Source organism: Rhea pennata, chromosome 12, assembly GCF_028389875.1.
Source record: "Rhea pennata isolate bPtePen1 chromosome 12, bPtePen1.pri, whole genome shotgun sequence".
In the NCBI taxonomy this organism is placed as follows: domain Eukaryota; kingdom Metazoa; phylum Chordata; class Aves; order Rheiformes; family Rheidae; genus Rhea; species Rhea pennata.
In genome coordinates, this window is record NC_084674.1 from 11,740,303 (window position 1) to 11,747,862 (window position 7,560).

Sequence of the window (7,560 nt, forward strand, 5' to 3'; positions counted from 1 at the left end):
CAGTCAGTACCACAGCTGTGACTAAGGAGTGAGAGGAAAGGTGCTTACCTGTATGTTTGAATTTCAGGACTACCCAAATGGCCAGAATAAGTGGTCAGTGAATTAATGCAACTGTTAAGACAAAGATGCATTTAGAGGGTGAGGGTACAGACGTGGAAGAGAGTGCTGGGATTCCATTTGGCCAACTTCTGTTGTTTCAAGAAATGGATCTCTACAGAAGAGGTAATGGAGACAAGTCAGGGACACAGATGTGCCAGGATATGCAGGGACAGAATGGCTGCAGCTAAATCCAAGAGGACAGCAAAGCAGCTGGGTGGGCTCAGTCACCTCACATGAAAAGCACTGGGGACTCCCACTGCCATTGGCCAGTTTCTGCCTGTACCTGGTGGGGTGTAAAAGAAGCTCAAGGCAATGGGATTGGAGTGAATTGCACTGGTCTGCTTTTGTATCTCATGTTTTATTAGCTTCCAGGCTTACAATGGGTCTGGGAGCATTAGTGTATCTGCGCAAAGGCAGTTCCCTGTTCCAGCTATTCTATTTGCATTCATGTGACAAGGACATGAAGGGAGGCACAGCAGCTTTAGAGGGATGCAGTCACTTCTGGATCCTTGCAGGTGCTTAACTTTTGTGTGCTGTGGATAACAGCACCCTGAAGCTGTGAATTGTGCTGTGTTTCTCAGTGCTCATGACGGGCCTTACTGGAGTGCATTCATTTATGGCCCATTTTCAGTGTCCCTGTGCCCTTACGCAGTGTTACACTTAGCTGTGAAGGTCCCCTTGGACATGAAGTATTCCAAGTGGGTTGCCTTCTCCTCTCCTAGCCCCTTTCTACAGCCTCTGAAAGTGTTCAGGGCAGCATAATAGGAACTAGATGTGAGTAGGAGTCGAGCCTTGCCCCAGGAGTGACTGAGGTTTGTTAAATAAAGTGGCCTCTCAGGCTGGTAAAAGAGGAAGGAGACCACGTATCTTCAGTTACGTCCAAGATCACCATGGACCTACAGCAAACACTCTGGAAGTCAACAGGAATTCATTAACAAGAATTATATCTATTCTACCAAAATCCTGAAATCTACTGCACTGCAAGTTCCCACACAACTAAACCTCAATACACTTTAGCTTTTGAAAACCTGGAGCAGGACTGACTATATGCCTTGTGCTGAATGCCATGCACCTAAGGCTGGGAGCAGTCACCTCATCCACCTCAGGCATCTCTGTTTACCTGGTCCAATTCATTCTCTTAGGTGTACCTACTCTCTCAATGAACTTTAAAGAGCATTTAGGCATCCATAATTAGGCTTCAGAACTGAACTGAATTTAAAGGGCTAAAGCAAATGGTGCAAATATCTCTCCTCTTCCCTGTCAAAACACGTGAGTGGAGAGGATATAAAGGAGTGCAGTGAATTCTAATACTTGACTGGATGCCACTGTAAAATTCCTTGTGGAAACAAGAGACCTATTATGTTTATCACAAATTTGCTAAGTAAGGTTAATACCCTGGGAACTGACCCTGCCTCATATGCCCCTAGTAAAGCTACCACGCTCTTCCCACTAAGATTTTACAGCAGAAGAGATAACATACCGTCGATAACCCATTATAAACAGGTGCTTTTCTTCTTCTCCCTGCCTCTATGGCCCCCACCCCTTTGTAGTAGGGAAGATAAGGCTCCAGCCAGAGAGCCCGTTTCCAATGTCAGCTTGTAACTAGCTTATGCCCAAAGAAAAAGAGTCTGATCAGCCATTGTGGTCTTTATCCCGGCAGTTGAATAGCCTCTGTGAATATCAACATTATTATAAATCATTCAATTGCTAGAAATCATTTTACCCTCAGAAGGATCTGAATAGCAACCATTTCTAAATCCTTATGTACATCCATTTACAGCAGCCGAGCTGTGGGAATAAATAGACCTATTTTTTTTTCAGTTAGCATGATAATCAAGCCATTTCTCATTTAAGAGTGAATTCATTTGCTGTGGTATTAGACCCAAGTAATAGTTCTAAAAATTGATATGTAATCTCCAACTGAAGCTAAGATCAAGCTAAGGCTGGCAAACTCCTTTATTTTTCAAACACATTAAAGCCCCTAGCCAGATTCTGATCTTGGTGTGAATCTGAAAACACTGTATTAAACTTAAAAGCCACTGTTTTTAATGGTGTTTCTCAGTAGCTCCAGCATAGCCACAAAGATCAGAATCTGTCCTTAATATCTTCGTGCACTAGTGCTGTGCAGAAACTAGCTCCAAACTATTAATAGCTCACACTATATATATACACACACATATTGATTGCAGCTTCCAAAGGAATATTTTATCTTTTGGGAGGACAATGCACTCAGAAATGTCATAAAAGGCACAGTTTTGTGTTAAAAAAAAAAAAAAAATCTGCTCAAATCCTTAACCTGGAAGAGTGGCCCCCCACTGCCAATCAGATAATAAGCTTAATTCTTACATCACACTTTATTTGTAGCTCACTGCGTGGTTAATGGTTACAGCTTATCTAACAGGAGAAATGTGAAACTCGAGTTTTAGAACAATAGAAACATGCCTGTCACCAGCGTCTGCCAATGAATCATGTCCCTGCAGCCAAGTTCTCCCAGAAGGTCATTTGTAACAGAAATCCATCTATGCCTCTAGCTGGCAAAATGCTGAAAAGTGTTTCTCAATTTTGCCCTAATAACACGGCAAGCAGATCAATTATCAGAACAATTTCACCGCATAGTATTTTTAAGTTCTTTAAGTGATTGCAGAACTTAATAGCAAAGGTTACCAACGGAGGAGGCCTGCTTGCTTCTGCACCTAGGACTCTAGAGTTTTTTAGTTTTGTCTTAAATTCAATGTATCTAAAAAATAACATTCATGAACATTAAGACAAAGTGATTTACTGTTACCTTTCACATTTCCAAAGAAGAAAAACGTATTTTTAAACACTAAGTATTTTGCTCCCACAGCATGAAGAACTGAAACCCTGCAAGAAGACAGTAAAGCATCTAAAAAGAAATCCACGCGAAACAAGAAGTGACACACTTTCTCTTTCTTGCCCAGACAGGGAGAAATGCAGAACAAGGACAGATTAAGTTAAAAAAAAAAAAAAAAAAAAAAAAAAAAAACAGGTATTAACTGAGTCACAAATACAGAAACTGTTTTTGCTAGTATATAATTAAAGTAACATTTTCACTGCTCTGATTGTAGCTTACAGTGAAAAATCTCTTCTGCTGCCCTTGCAAAAAAGCTCCAGATTTTATGAAAGAGAGAAAAGAGCAGATGATGGGGGGGGACACTATTCTTTTAAGAAGAATGTCATTGGCACAAACAGCTGGCAGTTGGTGGCGTATTATTTATATGTGCAGTTGCTCATGTTTTTTAACTGATAAGAAAGCAATATCTCATTTGCAATTCAGGTGAGGAACATGAGAGGCTCTGCAGCGCCGCTGGCCCCTGGGCCATGTTTGTTATCGGATCAGAAACATCTGTCACAGTGCAAATGAATTCATTATAAAAGCACATCAAATGTGCAGTTTCAGGATGAGACAGCAGTCTGCAAAGAAACAAAAAAACAGACTCCTCCTATAAAAGCTGAGATGGTCTGTCCCATTTTCACCAGTTGGGAAGAGAGGAAGCATGGCAGGAGGGAGGGGAGAAGAAAGAGGGAGGAGGAAAAAGACAGAAACCTTGGAAATGCCGTGGTTATAAATTATCCTTCTTCTATCAGCTGACTCTGTCTGAGACCAGGCTTCCTCAGGAGAGTCTGGCGTTTCACATGCAGAGCATGCAGCACCCTGCAAAACGATTATCACGTTACTCCCTGCTGCCTTCTCCGCTCCCGCAGGCTGCGAACAGACCCAAGTGTAATCCTGTCTTTTGCAGCCCAGATGACTTTAGTCGAGAAAATACCAACGGGCTGGGGAAGAGAGAATGTGCGCGCGGGTGAGGGATATGACCAGAAGTGCTTCTGCGGGGGCTCTGCACAGAGAGATGGAGGTGAATCCATTTTAAGGGAAGCTGTAGATGAGTTAACAGTAGCTTCCATTTCCAGGAGAGGCAAGGTGCATCTTTAATTCCTGCTGAGGAGAAAAATAGGATGGCTGAAAACAGCTCATGCACCCACATTCACCTGTGCTGTAATTCTGCAGGTGGCACAACTTCAGAGTGAGACAATTTGTAACATGGCCCATATCCTGTGAATATGAGGACATTTTTGTGTTCTTCTTTAGCAGGGACAAGAACAGCTCAAGGTGACTTCAAAGCTCCCTTATGCTGAGAAAGGTCTACCAATGCTTCTGTAGTTATGGAAGCAGACAGCTGGATGGAGCCCACAGTCTGTGTCACACTGAATGACCATTTCCCTCTATGCATTTGGGCTTTTATTAAAATACAAAAGAAAAATGATTGTGTCCTTCCTCCTTGCAGAGAAATGCCTTTGAACCTCAACTGATGCACATGGGTAACTACAGACAGAGACTCTGAACTGCAGTGTGCACAGCAGCCGCACACTGAGTGCCTTTCTCTGGTCCACTTTCAGCCAATCTACCTGTTTGCTGGGATTGTGGATGCAGGGTGAAGACCACCATTTTCCACCTAAAAGTGTTAAAATTAGGCATGCAGCTTAAGAAATATAAGGGAAAATACCTTTTTTTAGCTTTGTTTCTAACGATCATACGTACATTCTCAAATATGCATGCATCAGCAGAAATATCGGGTGAGGGCTCCCCTTCTAAAACAAACAGAAATGTGCACTTTGAGCCCTCATGCGAAATTGCAGTAAAAGCCCAACCCAATAATTATTTTCCTTGATTTTCAGCCAGACGAGGCACAAGACAAACAAGTCATCAAGGACAAATAAAAGGAGGTTCATTCATCGCATTCAGGGCTGGAATCTTTAATGGTCACCAAATGAACTAAGATAACTAAGTAACCATTGTAAATATTAATCTTTAAAGGAAAACAATACTCCCTACAACAGGAAGCCTGATAAGACATTGGATGTTGCCATCAGTGTTATGGAGTCTCTCTAATTTCCTTAGTTTTTTCTTATGCCTGTAGAGGGATCAGGAAGGAGAACATATGGTATCTTTCAAAGGAAGTAAATTAACATTATTAATAGCTAATGTGGGAGAGGTGAAACAGTGATTGTTCGTGGTGGTTCTTATTGTGGTTTTTTTTTTTGGGGGGGGGGGAGGGAGAGGAGGAACGCCTGTCTGCTAGTAAATTTAAACACTGAAGCCAAATTCAAAATCTTGTATTTATAAACAGAGATCTGATAACAGTTGCCTAAGCATCCACGATGCCTTGCCAGCACACGCACATCAAGCTGATGCGAAGGGACTGCGCCTGGGGGTTTGTCCCATGAGTTACCTAACGCAGACCAAGACCGAGAGCTTACAGCCCAGCCGCCGTTCCCGAGTAACTCCTCGTGGGGACCCTCATGTTTTTGGTTGCATTAACTTAGCCTGAAGCAGAGAGATTAACTCTACATGGAGGAGCCCTCCTGAGGAGGAAAAGCTGTCCCCCAGCACTCACTGAAGGGCCCCTTGAGGAGGTGGGCTTTTGCAGGCAGTGGTCCCTGTTGCGGGACGTTTACTCTCAAGCCTGTTGCGATGGGTACTGGGGAGTTTCCAAGCACTGTGCAGCGGTGTGGTATGTAAGTGGCAGAATTATTTTGTAGGAAGTGGTGACTAAGTGCTGTCTTACGATGGAGTTGAACGGGTGACCTAGGAGGGTATTTCAGATTCCTGTGAGTCCTTGCGATTTCCCTGATAATGTATTGAGAGAAGAACAACTTACCTTTTCTAAGCCTTTTGCTCTTATTTCCCTCAAATATTTATAAGATGGTAGTTATTTACTCTAACTAGCATAATTACTGATAGAACATAAACCATAAGCCAAGGTTACTCTAAACAGTGGGACTCTGATCCATTTTCCCCAGAGCACCTCAAAGCATCGCAGTGCATTCCTCATTTCTTCAAGAGATCCTATAGTTCCTACTCTTCTCCCAGTCATGAACGCCATGGTATGCTAAGGCAATCTGTAAAATCATTTAGCAGACCTCAGTAAAAGCAAGAGGACTTCGCTAAAATTACCCAGCAAGCTTGGTAAACCCACATAAGTTTTGGTGAAATTACTCAGTAAACTCTTTAAAAAGAAAAAAAAAATGTGGATTTTGATATAATTACTTATTGGATCTCCATCCAAAACTGAGTAGATCAGTAAGAAACCTTCATACTTCAGGGCATATGGTGATTGCTTAGTGAAGACAGAAAGGAATTCCCTCTGCCCTTGAAAGCTCACACCTCAACTGCCTGTTGACAGCTGGACTTTGGTTTTTAGATTTGAAGAGGACAACTTACAATAAATACCTTAAGACGTTAGAGACCTTTGTTAAACTTAGGTGCAATTGCACTTTAAGGGAACCATTTCTCCACCATTCAACTCCACTTAAAAAAATATTCAATGATCTATGACTAAGTTTGTGCATTAAAGCTGGTCTAAAATACCTCTTCCTGGGTGACGATGGGATATTTTATTTCTTAACTAACTCATCATTTGACCAAAAAGATCATGAAAACCTGACAGATCTGTGCATTGTTTGCGGCCCTGTGGAGTCATAAGACAGATAAATTGTTCTCTCTGCTGAAGCTTGAGTGGTCTGTAACATTGAAGTTTTTCGCACTGCCAGTTTTAGGGCCATTTAATATTTCAAGTTATGTAAACATAGAATAAAACTGTTCCTCCTTGACTCTGCAGAATGGGACACTCTACTTGATTAGGACAAGGCTAAATTCCAGACATGAAAGGGAAGATGGTTTAATGATAGCTTAGCAGAGGGCATTTCCAAAATATCCATGTCAAATGTTTAGGCAGGGCATTTCTATGTAAGACTAACTCAAAGCACTTAAACATGACATGCCAGACTCTTTAGTGACTGAAATATTTTCTGGGAAAAGGTATCAGAACTGTGTAGCTTTATAACCTGAACTACCAATATGACGACATCACACAGATGATTACAACTCATTATGCTGGGGTCATGCAGTTGCTTCTGCCTGCCTGTCCCCACCTTCTATCCACTTCAGGCACCCAGTGGGTGTTTGGTGGTGTCAGATGAAACAATCCTACTCAAAACCCACCACAACCTAAAAGAGAAAGGCAAGTTACAGTGTGCTTATAGAGAATTACAACACTAGGCCCAAAAGTGTAGATCTCAAGAGATAGCTAGGTCCTATCTCACCCTGATATCACGGAATCTTGGAGGATGTGCGTCTGCAACAGTTATCAAGGGTGAGTATCATGCAAAGGATGAGCACAGACAGTTAACCCCTGCACAACGCCGTTGCTCAGTTTTGACCTTCTTTCTGTCCTTAGTGTAGTTAATGACACTTCACGTGAGCTTCATGGAAGAACTGAGTTGTCCGGAGGCAGCTGCGATTGCTCAGTTGTAACTTGGACTCTCCACCCAGGCGGGGATTATGAAAAATTACGGTGCCTATCATGGACCTTGGGCTAGGTGCAGGAACTGCCCCTTTTCTCCCAGGGCACACAGGAGTGAAGGGCAGACTCCGGCTCTTTT

At 42.5% G+C, this 7,560-nt stretch overlaps 1 long non-coding RNA gene across 1 annotated transcript; it reads left to right on the forward strand.

Moving 5' to 3' along the window:
- Positions 1 to 3,602: 3,602 nt before the first annotated feature.
- LOC134145872 (uncharacterized) lies at positions 3,603 to 6,628 on the forward strand. Its single transcript, XR_009959705.1, has 2 exons — positions 3,603 to 4,437; positions 5,247 to 6,628. It is a non-coding gene; the product is annotated as an uncharacterized LOC134145872 (long non-coding RNA).
- The last annotated feature ends 932 nt before the right edge of the window (positions 6,629 to 7,560 follow it).